Source organism: Callospermophilus lateralis, chromosome 4 (genome assembly GCF_048772815.1).
Source record: "Callospermophilus lateralis isolate mCalLat2 chromosome 4, mCalLat2.hap1, whole genome shotgun sequence".
Lineage (NCBI taxonomy): Eukaryota > Metazoa > Chordata > Mammalia > Rodentia > Sciuridae > Callospermophilus > Callospermophilus lateralis.
This window is the reverse complement of record NC_135308.1, coordinates 11,880,479-11,897,989: the sequence shown is the minus strand read 5'-3', so window position 1 is coordinate 11,897,989 and position 17,511 is coordinate 11,880,479. Positions and strand designations below refer to the sequence as shown.

The window sequence follows — 17,511 nt, the reverse complement described above, 5'->3', positions numbered from 1 at the left end:
AAATAAATTTTTTAAGCGCTACAGCAAAAAAAAAAAAAAAAAAAGAGAGAGAAAGAAAGAAAGAAGCAAGAGAAAAAGGGAAGACAAAATACCTAGTAGCTATATACATCAGCTTTTTTCTTTCTCTTTTTGTCTACAAATACATGACACGTTTTCCAAAAGGCCAGTCTCAAAAAGTACAGAGTTATGGCTTCATTAGAGTGCTACATCATCTCTGGCTTGAGAGTCACTTATGGCTTTAAAAGGTCCTTTAGTACAGCCCTGGCAGGATGGTCTGGGGACACTGGCAATGGTGTAAAGGTGGGCGTGACATCTGCCAAGGGTTCCAGAGAAGATGCCCAGGTACACTAGGTCCCAGTCCAGCTAGGTGAGTAAGTGGCTCTGAATTCTGCTGCCTCTTTACCACTTCCCGGCACCTTTGCACCCTGCTTTCTTCTTGGTGAATCTAGAGTTCCATGGCAGGAGCAGACAGTTTGGGTGGTGGAACAGCTGGATGAGATTCCGTTTCCAGAAACTTAACAAAAAGTTCTGAAAAAGAACTCTTCCGCACAGATTGCTGACTTGGTATCCAAGGTGTGCTGGGGACAGATTTGGGTCCTCCTCCAAGCCAACCAGGCATCCACGTGGTGACACCTCCGTAATCTTCATTCAGCAACTGCTCCATTTCCCCCTTTTCGATGTCCAGGATCCTTCCGATTAACCGTAGCACTTCACCACGCTTACTTTTGGGTGTGCGGAAATGACCGATAAAAAGGTTTCTCAGGAGGCCTTTGTCCACTTTTCCTTCTGTGCTGCGTGTCATGTTCGTCGATTTCTTTGGTGTATCATCCAGCATTTCTTGCAGGAGCTCACTTTGTTTTGTGAGTTCTCCAGTCTGCTCTGCCTTGAGATCTAACTGTCTGGGTGCTGAATCCCACACGACATTTGCTTCATCCTGTTGTAATAATAATGCTTCTCCTTCGACTTTTTCTGCCTTTTCCTTCTGTTCTTTCTTGAATTCAGCAGGACACATAGCTTTTTCTTCTTGTTGGAAATGCTCTCCAACCCTTTGCAGGTTACTTAACGACAGGGCAGACTGCTTCCTCCTTGCTGGGAGAGCGGAAACTGTAGTGCCTTCTCCTCCCTCTGTCGGGATTCCATCCTCAACTGTTCCTGCGGGGACTGTATCTGCACATTGGCTTGATGACTTGTAGTCGAAGATGAAAACTAGCTTTTCCTCCAACAGCGTGACTTTCTTTTTCAGTTCAATCTCCCTTTTTTTCCACAGCCAAAATTTCCCGGGTGTGAGAATCTTCTGATTCCAAAAGATGGCTGCGTAGTCTCTCTAGCTCCCGGTGTAAGCGTAATTCTTCGTCATGTAAGTGTTGAACCTTGTGCTGGAGGGTCCTGTTCTCCATCTGTTTTTGCTTCAGACACAAGACGACTCGATCTGTCTCTTGCTGAAACATAATGGTCTTCTCCTGCATTGATTCAACTGCAGTGGCGAGATGACTCAACTCCCCACACTTGTCCTCTTCTTTTCCTTGTAACAGCTGCTCAAAGGCCAGAGCTTTCTCCTTCATAGTCTCCAGCTGCAAGTCTTTTTCTCGCAGCTTCACAGAGAACCTCATGTTGGTCTCCTGTAATGCTTGACACTCCATTTCCTTTCCTTTGGATGTTTCTATTATGTTTTCATTTTCCGCTTTGAGTTTAGAAATGTCCATTTCTAAAATGAATATTCGCTCCTTGAGGATCTTGGCTGCTTGCCTCCATACTTGGTTTTCATTCACTTTGTTAGTGAACTCTTCATTTGAAGAAAGTAACTGATCCCTTTGGGCCCGGATTAAGAGATCTTTTTCTTTAAGTGAATTCAGTAACACATCTTGCTTTGCCTTTAGCTGTTTAATTTCCAAATCCGTTTGTTCATGTCCTTTGCTCTCTATCTCCGACAAAGCAGCCATGGACTCTGACAACCTGTGGTTGTTTTCTTGAAGAGTCTTAATTGTAGCATCTTTTTCTTGCAGTGACTGTCTCAGCTCTTGGACCTCTGCTGACTGGGAGCTAAGTGATGAAGCAGATAAGAGCTGGGGTGAAGTACTATCAAGTTTTCCTACAGGAAGGGCCTTGGCATTGCAAAGCTGCCCTGTGCACAGCTGATCCTGGTCTAATTTGGTGTCACTCAACTCATCACTTTGGATGAGGCCGGTGTGGTCTTCTAACTTAGAACGATTTTCACCATCAACCACAACTTGGGCTTGAAGAGGAAGAAGCTCCTTCTGATGTTTCCATTCCTCCATTTGTTTAACTTGCTGTTTTAATTGATTATGTTCCTCTAGGAGCCCCTTGAACTGATGACAATTAACACTAAAACCTCTCCTCTCATTACCAGTGCCGAACGTTTGGAAAACTTCCAGTAAAGTGTGACTTTTCTGATTTAGCGCTTCTATCTCAATGTCGTTTCCTCTGATACAAGATAGATTCTGCAGGGTTTCTCTGAACACATCTTGATCACTGCTTACAAATCCGGTGGACAATTTTCTATTTTCTTCCTGAAGCTGGATGAGGGCTGCTTCTTCCACAGCAACTAGATCCTTCATTTTGTGATGTTCTGAATTTAAACGGCTGTTTTCCTTCGTCTTCTCGTTCAAAACGGCTAAGACTTGTTCTCTTTCCGTGGTGAAGGTCTGCAGCTGCTGCTGAAGGTAAAGGACATCCTGGGGGTGGGAAACTGGAGACAGTCTAGCCTGAAGAGCTGGTGTCTCCACATCCTTCTGCTGGATAATTTGAGTGAGTTTACCAACTTCATCTGTGGGCAGCTGATGAATCCCTTTGGTTAAAGATACATTCTGTTCATTTAGAAGTTTAATCTCAAGTTCTCCCTCTTGGATTCCTTTCACTGACGTCTCATTTTCAGATTTCAATAGGTTGTGTTTTTCACCTCCATTTTCTACAGCAAGGCTTTCTTTAACTTTTGCTTCTTGAAGAATATTCAAATTCTCTGTTTGAGTGTCATGTCTGTCTCCAGGCAATTGGGCTTTTATTAGTCCAATGGTTTTCTGCAAATTCTTAATTTCCTCTTCTTTTACTAAAAATAATTGGGTATGCGCAGCCTTCATCTGCTCATATTGGTATTTCAATTCATTCATTTCCTCCTTCTGCTCCTGTAAAGACTGAAGTAGGTACATTTTACCCTGTCTCTGATCTTCAGTTATCTTCTGATGATGTTTAATTTCCTCTTCCAGATGATTATTGACCATATTCAGTTGAGATACCTCAGATTCTAGTTCTGTGATACTATCGAGGGTTTCAAGCTCAGCCACAAGGACAGCTCTGTGCTGCTGTTCCCTAAGTCTTTCCAATGCTTCTTGCAGATGATTTCCTTCTTCTTTCATGGATCCAATCCTTCTGTCCTTTTCTTCTATGGTTTGCCTTAAAGTTTCATTTTCTCTTAAGACCTGAGAACACTTATCTAAATCCTTTTGGAGTTCTGAACTTTGTTCTTTGAGTTTGTCAATAAAAACTTCTTTCTCACTTATACATTGTATCAATTGCTCCTGTTCTTCTAAATGAGATGCCAAAAATTCCTTAGTTTCTTTTTGATCAGCAGCCATTTGCTCAATATTCTTTTTGAGGCTTGCGATTTCAAAATCCTTCTCTTGATTGAGTTGTTTCAATTTCTTGATTACAAGGTCTCCTTCATATCGTTGTTTGGATAGCTCATCTTTTATCAAAATTATGTGCTTTGTCGCTTCCTGGTTCTGAGTGTCCAATTCTTCCAACTCAGCTATCAGCATTTTCTTTTCATTAATACTTTGATTCAGTTCTTGCTCCTTCGACTCCAAGTTAAATTTTAAATCATGGAATTGTACACACAAATTCACGTCTGTTGAAGCTATACTTTTAATTAGTTCATATTCACAGCTCAATGTTGACAGTGATATCTGAAGTTCTTCCTTTTCTTGACTCAATAATGACTTCTCTTTTTCTAAAACTTGAACACGCACATTCAGTTTCAGATTGTCTTCAGCCAGACGGTCATCCTGGTTTAAACCGTTCAGTCTCATTATTTCCTTTTCAGCATGGGACAGGGCTTGTTGCAGCCTGAGCACTTCTTCCACCGATGAACTCTGTGGAAGAATTTTTCCCTTTTTGGCCACAGTATCACTCTGCTCCATCACAGAAGGCTGCAATTTACTGCATTCCAGTTGCAAGTTCTCACACTGCTCAATTATTTGTCCCTTTTCCACACTGAGCTGCTCTTGTTCAGTGTTCGAGACGTTTCTATCATTTTCTGCAGAAGATATTTTTTTATTGATGTCTTTTATTTGATCCTCAAGTTCTTCTATGTTTTTCGTCGACTCGGCGTTTTCAGTTTGTAGAACCTGAATAGTTTTTTGCATCTCACAGGCTGTAACCCCTGAGTCACCTTGTTGTGAGTGATTTTCAAGTTCTTCAATTTGTTCTTCATAGTCACGTAATTCCTTTCGATGCTGGCAACTTTCCTCTGCCAGTTTCTCTTGATGTGCCTTCTGCAAAACTGGCATTTCATGTTGATGATTATTTATGTCCTGACTTTGGTTTTCTTCAAGTACCTGGATAGTATTTTGGAGTTTGCAGATTTCACTTGGAGCAGAATTACGTGTTCCTTGTGCTTGACCAATATGCTTCCAGGGGCCGACTTCAGATTCAAGTCTGGAAACTTCAATTGACAAGCTCTTTATTTCATGTTGTGATGAAATGATGTCACTAAAGTGCATGTCTCCATCAGGAAAAGGGGAAAACTGACGACTGATTCCACAGCTGAATGGAGCCGGTGCAGTGGTTATTGGTGTACCACCAGCTCCCGAGTGTACTGATTGGGCAGGTGACTGCAGTCTCCACAGGGGATCCTCTAGTACCATCTGTCTTGCTTTAGGTTGGCTGGCTTCTGTCCCTCTCTGTTGCAGTTGATGTCGGTAACGTACAGAGGGATGCTTTGTGGGAAGCCCTGATGCTTCTTCATGCTTTTCTTCCCGATCAGTACAATCCTTTGTAAGTCTTCCATCCTTTGATGTGAACGTAGATTGGGGAGCTTCAATTTCCTTTCTCCCACAATGAGGTAAACCTGCTTCTACCTCTTCTAAATCGTCCAGAAACGCGTCCCTGGCGAAGCTGGAGATATGGCGGGTGACGGAAGCCAGGCTGTCCCCCACCTGACCCAAGGAGTGGCCCCAGCCGGAGCTTAGGCCTCCAAACCAGGACCACATCGCTGCAACCTCTGAGCCGCTGCAAAACCCGCGCCTCTCACCATCCACCTCTCTCCACGCAACGGCCTCGAGCGCTGCGGGGTCGATTGTGACCTAAGCCTCAGAATTTGGGGCGCTGCGGGGCTCGCGCCAACGTCGCCTTCTGCCTGGTAACGCAGAGCCCTGGCCTGGGCTTCCACGGGGACTCGCTGCCAGTGGCGCAGTCACCCCCTCGGGGCCTCTGCTCCTTCCCTGGACTTTCCGCTGTCCCCCTTGGGTGACCCCGCCCTCGGCGTGGGTGCCGTGCCCCAGCAGGGCGGGCTGCTCCTGCCACTGGACGTGGCCGCCCTAACACCCTAGGATTTTCAATATTCATGAAGAAGCCTTTTAGAGTACTGTGACCGGCAAAGCACCACTGAAATCATGGTTTCCTACAAATGATTCCAACTTGCGGTCATAAAGAAATCTGTATTGATCATTCTGACTACAGTTCCCAATTCATCCCATACCTTAACATCCCTAACATTATTGAAAGTCTGTCCTCCATATGCGAACTCACTCATGGCTGTTATCAAATACTGTGGCTCCTTTGGCTCTTGAATGACTTGATTCTGGTTTTTTTCCCCCCTACTTTCAAAACATGTTCTATATTCCCGATGGGTTTAATGCTTTAATGGTATTATGCCCAGTCATGAATCAAGGTAGCTATAGCAATTTATAGATTATAGTAATTAAAAACTTGCATCTTTATGGGTAAAAAGGTAATATAAGTAATATTATCCCAACATTTTGCTCCTGAAATGCATTTTTCATAGTATCCTTTTAGTAAACTTTTTTTGGAAAAGGGATCATCTCATTTGGATCTACATAGTAATTTTTCAGTGTTTGGAGGAATTTCCAGATTGATGATCAAAAGAAAATCAAAGAAGGAAGAGTATTTATTCCCAGCCCAGCAGCTTCTACAGACACCAATAGGCTTTAGACCTCAAGCTAGAGTGAAATACGTGCAAGAAAGTTTATGTTGATGAACACATAAACTCAAATAAATATGATTTCTCATCTTGGAAAGGCAGGTGACAGCAGCGGTTAGGATTCCAGAAAACTGCTGACAACCCACAAGCCAAAGAGACAAGTTGGTGTCAGTGTTCTTTAATAAAAACATAAAAAGATTTGCCAAAAATGTAACCATTTATTTGTACCATACATTAAATGTCTCAGTGCTAAGAAATATTCCAGAGCAGATACAACTCGCTATTTCTTTTGTTGTTGTTGTTGTTTGTTTTTTGTTGTTAATAGACCTTTATTTATATATTTATATACAGTGCTCAGAATGAACCCAGTGCCTCACACATGCTAGGCAAGTGTACTACCACTAAGCCACAATCCTAGCCCCATTGCTATTTCAATACAGAAACTTCTATTGAAAGTTTTACTTAGTTCTTATTTAAACTTCTAGAAAAAACATAAAAATTGATCCTATAATTCAAAACTCCCAAAATTTGTTTTAAAATTCCCCAATTTGATATTACTTTATTATGGATTAATGGACCTCCTAATTCTGGATCAGAGTAGCAACAATCTGAAGAACCATTGTGAACATCTTCAAGGGTTCTGGATTTGCCATTCTATCAAAGTCTTGATGCCCTCCAGAAACGCCCACCAAATTTCCAGATTGCACAACCAATCTTCTCATCCCAATATCAAGAACTCTGTGTAGTACCTGCTTCGTGCCTTGAAGTAAGCAACCTTGAAAACACAAAGAGTTTAATAATGCTAAATGATATTACTCATGTGATGGGATGTAAGAGGCACATAGAGAGCTCATCCTCAATAAGATGCTACCTACAGGAGAGTCGTCTGTTAGGAAAAGACATACACAGACTGAAGGTGAAAGGTTGGGAAAAATCATTCCCCTCACATGGACAAGCAAGCAGGCGTTTCCATACTCATATCACATAAAGTAAACTTCAAGCCAAAGCTAATCAAAAGGGATAAAGATGGAATTCACATACTGCTCAAGGGAACCAGAAACCAACAAGACATAACAATCATCAATAGATATGCCCCAAACAATGGTGCCGCTGTGTTCATCAATCAAACTCTTCTCAAGTTCAAGAGTCAAATTGACCACAACACAATAATCATGGGTGACATTAACACACGTCTCTCACCACTGGATAGATCTTCCAAACAAAAGTTGAATAAAGAAACTACAGAGCGCAATATCACAAATAATAACTTGAACTTAACTGACATATATAGACTATTTCAACTGGATACACTTTCTTCTCAGCAGCACATGGATCCTTCTCTAAAATAGACCATATACTATGCCACAACCAACTCTTAGCAAATACAAAAACGTAGAGGTACTACTATGTATTTTATCAGATCATATGGAATGAAATTGGAAATCAACGACATAATAAAAAATAAGAAAGTTTTCATCACATGGTGACTGAACAATATGCTACTGAATGAAAAATGTGTTACAGAAGACATCAAGGAGGAGATTAAAAAATTCTCAGAGGTAAATGAGAAACACAGACACAACTTATCGAAATCTCTGGGACACTATGAAAGTCATACTAAGAGGAAAACTCATTGCAGGGAGTTCATTCCTTAAAAGAAGAAAACTCAACAATGAATGACCTCACACTACAGCTCAAAGCCCTAGAAACAGAAGAACAAATCAGTAGCAAAACAGTAGAAGGCAAGAATAATTAAAATCAGAGCATAAATCAATGAAATTGAAACAATTGAAAAAAATTTGACAAAGCCAAAAGTTGGTTCTCTGACAAAATAAATAAAATTGACAGACGCTTAACCACACTAACGAAGAGAAGGAGAGAGTGAACTCAAATTACTGGCAAACGTGATAAAAAAAAAAGGCAATATCACAACAGACACTACAGAAATACAGAAGATAATTAGAAATTATTTGGAAACCTACACTCCAATAAATAGAAGACTTGAAGACATCGAAAAATTTCTTAAATCATAATATCTGCCCAGATTGAGTCAGAAAGATATACACAACTTAAACAGACCAATATCAAGTGAGGAAACAGAAGAAGCCATCAAAAGACTACCAACCTAGAAAAGCCTAGGACTGGATGGATGGATACACAGCTGAGTTCTACAAGACCTTTAAAGAAGAACTAATACCAATACTCTTCAATTTATTTTAGGAAAGAGAAAACAAGGGAGCACTTCCAAACTCATTCTATGAGGCCAATATCACCGTGATTCCAAAACCAGACAAAGACACTTCAAAGAAAGAAAATTTCAGACCAATTTTCTAATGAACAAAGATGCAAAAATTCTCATAAAAAATCTAGCAAATCGAATACAAAAACATATCACAAAAATCGTGCACCATGATCAAATGGGATTCATCCCAGGGATACAAGGTTGGTTCAACATACAGAAATCAATAAATGCAATTCATCACATCAATAGACTCAGAGATAAGAATCCTATGATCAACCCGATAGACGCAGAAAAAGTATTTGACAAAATACAGCACCCCTTAAGGTTCGAAATACCGGAAAAACTGGGGATAACAGGAACAGATCTCCACATCTTAAAGGCTATCTACACAAAGCCCCAGGTCAACACCATTCTAAAAGGAGAAAAAAGGAAGGCATTCCCTCTAAAATCTGGAACAAGACAGGGATGCCCTCTTTCACCACTTCTATTCAGCATAGTTCTTGAAACACTGGCCAGAGCAATTAGACGAAAAAAATTAAGGGGATATGTATAGGAAAAGAAGAACTTACATTAGCACTATTTGCTGACAACATGATTCTATACCTAGAGGACCCAAAAAGGTCCACCAGAAAACTTCTAGAACTAGTAAATGAATTCAGCAAAGTAGAAGGATATAAAATCGACACCCATAAATCAATAGCATTTCTGTATATCAGTGACAAATCCTCTGAGAAGGAAATGAGGAAAACTACCCCATTAACAATATCCTCAAAAAAAAAGAACAATAAAAAATAATATACTTGGGAATCAACTTAATTAAAGAGATGAAAGATCTATACAATGAAAACTACAGAACACTAAAGAAAGAAAGAAGGCCTTAGTAGATGGAAGGATCTACCTTGTTCTTGGATAGGCAGAATTAATATTATCAAAATGGCCATACTTCCAAAAGCACTATACAGATTTAATGCAATTCCCATCAAAATCCCAATGGCATTCCTCATAGAAATAGAAAAAGCAATCATGAAGTTCATCTGAAAAAATAAGAGACCCAGAATAGCTAAAGCAATCCTAAGAAGGAAGAGTGAAGCAGGTGGTATCACTATACCAGAACTTCAACTATACTATAGAGCAACAGTAACAAACACAGCCTGGTATTGGCACCAAAACAGGCAGGTTGACCAATAGAAAAGAGGACACAGAGACTAACCCACAAATTACAATTATCTTACATTAGACAAAGGTGCCAAAAACATGCATTGGAGAAATGATAGCCTCTTCACATATGGTGCTGGGAAAACTGGAAATCCCTCTGCAACAAAATGAAATTAAACCCCTATCTCTCACCATGCACAAAGCTTAACTCAAAATGGATTAAGGACCTAAGAATTAAACCAGAGACTCTGTGTCTAACAGAAGAAAAAGTAGGACCTAATCTCCATCATGTGGGATTAGGCCCCAACTTCCCTAATAAGACTCCTATAGCTCAAGAATTAAAACCAAGAATCAATAAATGGAATGGAATCCAACTAAAAAGTTTCCTTTCAACAAAAGAAACAATCTGTGAGGTGAGCAGAGAGCCTACATCCTGGGAGCAAACCACACATCAGATAGAGCACTAATCTCTAGGGTATACAAAGAACTCAAAAAGCTAAACACCAAAAACACAGATAACCCAATCAACAAATGGGCCAAGGACCTGAACAGACACTTCTCAGAAGAGGATATACAATCAACAAATATATGAAAAAATGCTCATCATCTCTAGCAATCAGAGAAATGCAAATCAAAACCACTCTAATATATCATCTCACTCCAATCAGAATGGCAGCTATTATGGAGACAAACAACAATAAGTGTGGGCGGGGATGTGGGGGAAAAGGTACACTCATACATTACTGGTGGGACTGCAAATTGGTGTAGCCAATTTGGAAAGCAGTATGGAGATTCCTTGGAAAACTGGGTATGGAACCACCGTTTGACCCAGCTATTCCTCTCCTTGGACTGTACCCAAAGGACTTAAAAACAGCATACTACAGGGACACAGCCACATCCATGTTTACTGTGGAGCCAACCTAGATGCCCTTCAGCGGATGAATGGATAAAAAAACAATGTGGCATATATACACAATGGAATTTGACTCAGCATTAAAAAAGAATAAAACCATGGCATTTGCAGGTAAATGAATGGCATTGAAGAAGATAATGCTAAGTGAAATTAGCCAATCCTCTGATATAAGGAGGTTGACTCAACGTGGGAGGAGAGCATGGGAGGAATAGATGAATTCTAGACAGGGCAGAGGGGCGGGAGGGAAAGGGAGGGGGCAGGGGATTAGCAAGGATGGTGGAATGTGATGGACATCATTATACAAAGTACATGTATGAAGACATGAACTGGTTGTCAACATACTTTATATACAAACAGAGATATAAAGATTGTGTTATGTATGATATTAAGAATTGTAATGCAAAAAAAAAAGAGTACTGTTACCTTATGGTAGGTAGAGGGAAGTGAAAGGAGGTGAAGGCAGGGGATGTGGGGATAAGAAAGATAGTAGAATGAAACAGACATTATTACTTTATGTATGTATGTGACTGTATGACCAATGTGATTCTACAATATGTATAATCAGAAAAATTAGAAATTATATCCCATCTATGTATGATATATCAAAGTATATGTGTGCATTCTACTGTCATGTATGACTAATTAAAACAAACAAATATTAATAGGAAAAACTATAAACCTCTGGACGCAGTCTGTCTTGTCTATACTCATCCATGTGTCTACACATGTATCCATATTGAGCTTATGGGACCCAAATGTTTCTGTCTACTCACACAGATACTTTTTCTTCCCCAAGAGTTGCTTTTTGGGAGAAGGACAGAAACATTTTTTTTCTTTCCATAGTTCTATGGACACCTTGTACATTCTTCCCAGATTGTGGATCTATTATATATGTTTTCCTCATTTCTTCCTAATTCATTATTTATTGAACACATTTCAGATTAGGCACTGTACTGGGCCTTGGAGGTAAAAACAAAAATAACCAAAGTTCCACAGCATGCTATACACATGCCCATGAATCATGCCAATATGTATCCTAGAAAAATAAATGTATTATATATATATATGTGTGTGTGTGTGTGTGTGTGTGTGTGTGTGTGTGAATATATATATATTTATATATCATAGAAGCATATGTAAATCCGGATCTCACGGTAACCATTCTGAATATTTGGGGCAGACCAAAAGAAATGGCTGCTGAGAAGATGAAGACCTGGAAGCTGAATCCCAAGCAGGGAGGTAGCCCTCGGGTCAGCTACAGCTCCCAGCCCCTGTCACCCTGCGACTGGAGCAATAAGGACAGATAGTCACTCTAATAGTATTGATGATGTACTATTTCCACCTATTAATACTTAGATCCAGTGGCTATTCCCATAATTGGGAAAAAAGCTTTTGCAGATATAATTACGTTGAACTTAAATCAAGGATCTTGAGGTCATCCTGGATTATTCAGGTGTATGCTATATACAGTGGCAAGTGTCCTCATAACAGACAAATGAAATTCACAGAGGAGAAGTCCTTGAAATGGAGGCTGAGATGGGAACGTTGCTGCCTCCGCTCAGGAAGGCCCAGAATCCCGAGGAGCTGGAAAAGGCAGGGAAGGATTGTCCTCTAGAGCTGTTGGAGGGAATGTGGCCCCGCTGAGACCTCGAATTCAGACTTCTGCCACCTGAACTGGGTGAGAATAGATCTCTGTCATTTTAATCCCCAAGTTGTGGCCATTTGGTCCAGCAGCCCCAGGAATGAATGTCCTGGTATTACCTGAGCTGGAACCTGAGCACACACGTCCAGTGGGAGACACCGTCGCGGCTAGGAACGTCATCCAGTGCAGAGAGGGAGGGACACCATGGCTCTTGACTGCTATCCCTGAGTCTCTTATTGACTGACATCACAGATCCGCTGCCAGTCCCTGCCGTACAGAGCAGAACCACAAAGGATAAGGGACATGTCGGAGGGCCACAGGCTCAGGATGGGCACACTGGGCGCATGCTGGATAAACCCAACATAGACCACTAGGATGTTTTCATAGAGAAGACAACAATTATGCTTGATCTAGATGAATGAGCAGAATCCATCAGGGAGCAGAAGAAAGGGCTTGAGTGCGAGGGAAAACCATGAGCAAAGTCAAGTTCAGAGCCCTGTGCAACCTTTCTTCCCTAGCCTTGGTGCTTCTGGTCTCCTGACGGAAAACAAATATGAACAGGGAACAATTGCTAGGGGCAGACACCCAATCTCCTTCAGGGTAGTTGGCCTAATAGTTGATGCAGGGCCTAAGCCGAGGAATTTGCCATCTTGGGCAAATCTCAAGTCTTCAACTACACTCTTCAAATCAGTTTAACAGAGAGGGCCATATTGAGGCTGTATTAGGTGATTGCTAATCCATGACCCAGGGGTACTATGATTCTATTTGGCTTTTCACACTGAGTGTGTGTGTATTTCACACCTTGTGTTTAAGGAGCCCAGTGGAGGTGAAACGAGAAGTAAGGTTTCCAATCCATTGCCTGATTTCCCCCTAAAGAATTTATTTCTTAGTTCATTTGAGACATTTACAGCTAAATGTCCATCACCCAGTTGAGGAATGTTTCTGAAATTCAAATGAAATATCTAGGCATGTGATAGGTCATGATAAGTCATGAGGTGGTAATTTTAAACATGGGGTTGGCTGAGCTCATCCATGGAGATGATGGATGAGGATGGAGGACAGAGTGCTTCAAGGAACCACCAGCAAGAGACATGTTGCCATTGCTCTAGGACCTTCCACTCTGTCCATGATTCATTGATCTCCTGCAACAACAGGGGTCCTCCCACCTTACCTTAGGCTGAGCCAAAGTTATCAAGAGAAGCTTCATTTAAAAACATTAGATAGCCTTTACCGCAATGCCTATTCTACCAAGCATTAGAGTGAGTCAGAAATGACACTGCAAATTCATCAGAGCTGTGTAACACTTTTTCTTTTCTAAGTCCACCAATTCCACCTGGATTTCAACAGACACAAAAGGAAAAGGTGCTGTCACCTCACTTGGCTTGCACCTCCTGCAAATATAACTCGATCTTTAAAAGCTCTACTTTATGTTTCTTGTCTATTTTTATCCTTCAAATCCTTGCTCAAACAAAAATATAGGGATATTTTCTTATTTTAGCTCCTTTTTGAAATGACCTTGAAAGGCTCAAAGAAGATCCTACAATCATTTCTTTACTTGGGGTCTGGGTAGGAGAGGAGGAAAGTGCTGGCCTGTCAACCAAACAGCACTGGATGGTTACAGATGAGTGCAGCCCTCCCCAGGGGACAGGCTGTATCCAGGCAGACGCTGGCAGCCCTACTGCCAGAGCCCAGAGGAAGGATGTGCTGCAGATAAAATGCAAATCAACTGGCTTCCGGGCTGCAAGCCTGATCAAGGAGAAAACGGTACCCTTTACTGGAAGCACACCATCCTCCTCTCCAGCTCTCCAAAAGCCTGTCGTTTCTTCAAGAAAAGACCAAATATAGGACTGGTTTCGGTAAAGGAACCCTGTCCTACAGGGGGCCTTTGACCTTTCAAAGCACTGATCAAATTCCACTTCTGAAGATAGAATCAGCTTTAAGGATTTAAAGGTGATAGGATTATTTTTCCCTTCACTGATTTATTTTAAATGATGCTTGTAAAGCATTTGACTGAGAACACTCCCCCCGCCCGCTGGCATTTGGAATGATGAATTTAGCTTCAATATCTAAAATTCTGTAATAACCATGATCTTAAAGACAAAAAGGACTTTATGGAACAGCTAGTCTAATGTCATCCTCTCCCGCTAGCAGGAAAGTTCTCTTGCAACATTCCTGGAAACTGCAGCCTGAGTACAACAGGGGAAAGGAAGCCCATTAACTATCAAGATGGAAGGCAGCTCATCTCTGTCAAAGCTGTAGTTGTCAGAAAATTCATGGCCTGTCTCCCACGCCAGCCCCAGCGTTATCAGATCCCACCTGTTCTTTCACAAGAGATCTTTTCATCTATTCTAAGAACACTTCTGGTTTTAGAGAAGCATGGCATCTGTAGTTGCTCAAGGATTATTCAGGATATGCCATGTTGTGGAATTAACCGGAATCATCCTACAGTATTGCCCTTGTTCAATAAATGTGAGCATTTCTTCAATAATGAAATAATAATAAAAAAATAATCATCTCTGAAATTAGAGTATGGATTTCAACTTTAAAGGGACTTTAAAAATTCTCCAGGAGTGTTCATTAAGAGAGGAAGAACGCAGCCCGGGATGCCCAGGCAGCAGGATCGTGAGTTCAAAGCCAGCTTCAGCAAAAGTTAGATGCTAAGCAGCTGAATGAGACCCTGTCTCTAAATAAAATACCAAATAGAGTTGGGGATGGGGCTCAGTGGTCAAGTGCCCCTGAGATCAATCCCTGGTATCCCACCCCCGCCCAAAAAAAAGAAAGAGGAGAATATTGTGATCCACACTTCTCATACGAAGATATTTTCTCATTCAACAAATGGCAATCGCATAGCTGACATGTAGGAGTGTTCTAGCCATCCGGGTGGACGCCAAGAGGCTGGGTAAGACTTCTGCTCAAGTGCCCTCCCTCGAGAGGGAGGCTCAGGACATCATATACACATCTTCAGATAGCAGACCCCGTGGTCTTCCAACCACATTACTTACCCGGACTCTCCAGAATAGAGGGTAATGGCTCCAAGTAGCTGGAGTGTCATGGTCCTGGGCAGTGTGAGGCTTAGTGAGAGACAAAAACCTCCACGTGGCTCCACCAGTCCAGTTTTCAGGGACTCAGTCTTAAGTAGGAATTTGCAGTCAATAATTACCCCATATATAAGGAAATTTTCACTATAAAAGACAGTAACCAAGGGCTGGGATGTAGCTGAGAGGTAGAGTGCTTGCCTAGCATGCACAAGGCCCTGGGTTCCACCCCTGGCCACAGCAAAAAAAAAAAAAAAAAAGTAGAAGACAGAAGCCAAACATAAAAAGAAACCTCCACCCCCCCAAAAAAAATATTCAACAGGAAGGACACAGATAAAAATAGAATAGACTTTAAAAATCCAACATTATATTAGAAAAATTAAAAATCTATTGCATCAATAGCCTCAGAGATAAAACATATTACCTATATGAGATAAAAATGGGCTGCTCCAAAAATGACTACTAAGATAACAACCAAATTAAGAATTAAAAATGAGAAAAAAAAAGGTAAACTTGAAGAAATCCCCCAGAAAATACAACCAAAATATAAAGAAATAGAAAAAAATCAGAAAATTAGGAAACATTTCTACAGCATCCAGTGCAGACAGTGGCAGGTGTGAAGTCAGCCACGGATTAAGTGAGCGGTTTTCAAAACTGTAGGATGAGCTTCCAGGAAGGGCCCGTTTTGTGCTCGCCACAGGTGAGCAGTAGCATCACTGTAAGATTCCAGAACACCAAAGACAGGACAGGATTCTAAAGTTTCCCTAGAGGATACAAGTTTCATGCAAAGGATCGAAGAGCAGATGGAATGAGATTGTCTGTTTGCCACACTGGAGTCCAAAGACCTTCTTCACCCTGACCTTGGAGAATCACTGATGGAACCGAAAGGACAAAGCCTCTGGTAGAGCGGGTGACCAGCTGCGCACAAGATGGGATGCCCAGAGGGGAAATTCAGTAACGATTCCTTAAGACAAACAAATAACTATCACAATGAAGAAACACAGAGAAGAGGAGAACATTTAAGTAACATGCATGTTGCGTATTACGAATTTTGATATTGGCCAGGAGAAGGAGTGGGTTCAAGCTATCCAGCTGCTTTGGAGGGATCGGTCCCACACACCTTGGAATGGGATCATAAGATGCAGAAAAGTGAGTGTGATAAGACCCTTTTTGTTGTTTTGTTGTTTTCCTGCCATTTGCTGAGCCATTGAGTTATTGGCTTTGTTAGTCAACTTTACATTACTGTAACAAATACATGAGATAAATCAACTTATAAAGAGAAAAAAAATTAAGAAATAAATTTGGAGCGTCATGTTTAGAGATATGGTGGCTGGGGGAATTCAGAATTCATGGAGAGAATTCATTGTAGTACTGCTTGGGCACAGGGCTGGGTGAGAGAACAGGAATGCTGCTCTAAGTCTCATTTATTAAGTCTTGTAGGACAACAGGCTCTGAAATATGATGACATTTCCATTGAGCAAAATAAAACTAAATTATAAAAAAGAGCACTGACCTGCTTTATCAGTCTGACCTTGTGTCCCAGGTCACCGAAATTAAGAATAATTCCCTTCGGGAATTATTAAAAGAGCATTTGATACATAAAAAGAGCCTCGCTTAAAGTTATTGAAGATATTTAAACTATTTTCATACACCTTTGCTTTAAAATCATTTTAATGTCATAAACATGGGTCTCATGTCTCAAAATATTTGGTTAAAAATTAGTGTTAATTTCTTATTCTTGTAGGTGAGCTTTTCAGTACAATGTCAACATTTGGGGAAGTTTAAATGAAGAAGCAGGGTCCCGTGACTGCAGGGACTGAGCCTGGTGTGTTGTACATACACACTAAGGCATTATCCATGTACACACATGTAGGCCTACACACATATACACACGTATCTATCACCCTGGATTCTCACCGTGGTCTTAGGAAAGCAGTTGCCTTCAGTTTAAAGATGAGGAGTGCCTGGCAAAGGAAGTTACTGAATTCTTGAACATTGCACAGCTGGTTGATCGATGCTCCATGACCCCATGTTAAACTAGATTCCAAGTCTAATTGTTTCCATTTAAATTCATCAGAAATTTGTGCAACCTTAATTACAGATTGCAGAAGACCCATCTTTCTGCTTTGAAGAGCTCTAGTGAAATAAAATAAGCAAGCAGCTCTGTAATTTGCTATATAAAAATAAGCAAACTAAATAACCTGTTAATCACCAAAATGTCAAAGTCAGTTTATCAGCCAGTGGAGAGACCTTCTTTAAAAAAGAAAAAAAAAAATTAGGCCTAATACTGTATTTACAAAGTGACGGTAGGAAGGGAATGGGGGGACATCTGTTTGTAACTCGTTTTCC

At 40.9% G+C, this 17,511-nt stretch overlaps 1 pseudogene; it reads right to left on the bottom strand.

The window, feature by feature from the left end:
* Positions 1 to 230: 230 nt before the first annotated feature.
* LOC143397449 (thyroid receptor-interacting protein 11 pseudogene) lies at positions 231 to 5,225 on the bottom strand (annotated as a pseudogene).
* Positions 5,226 to 17,511: the final 12,286 nt, after the last annotated feature.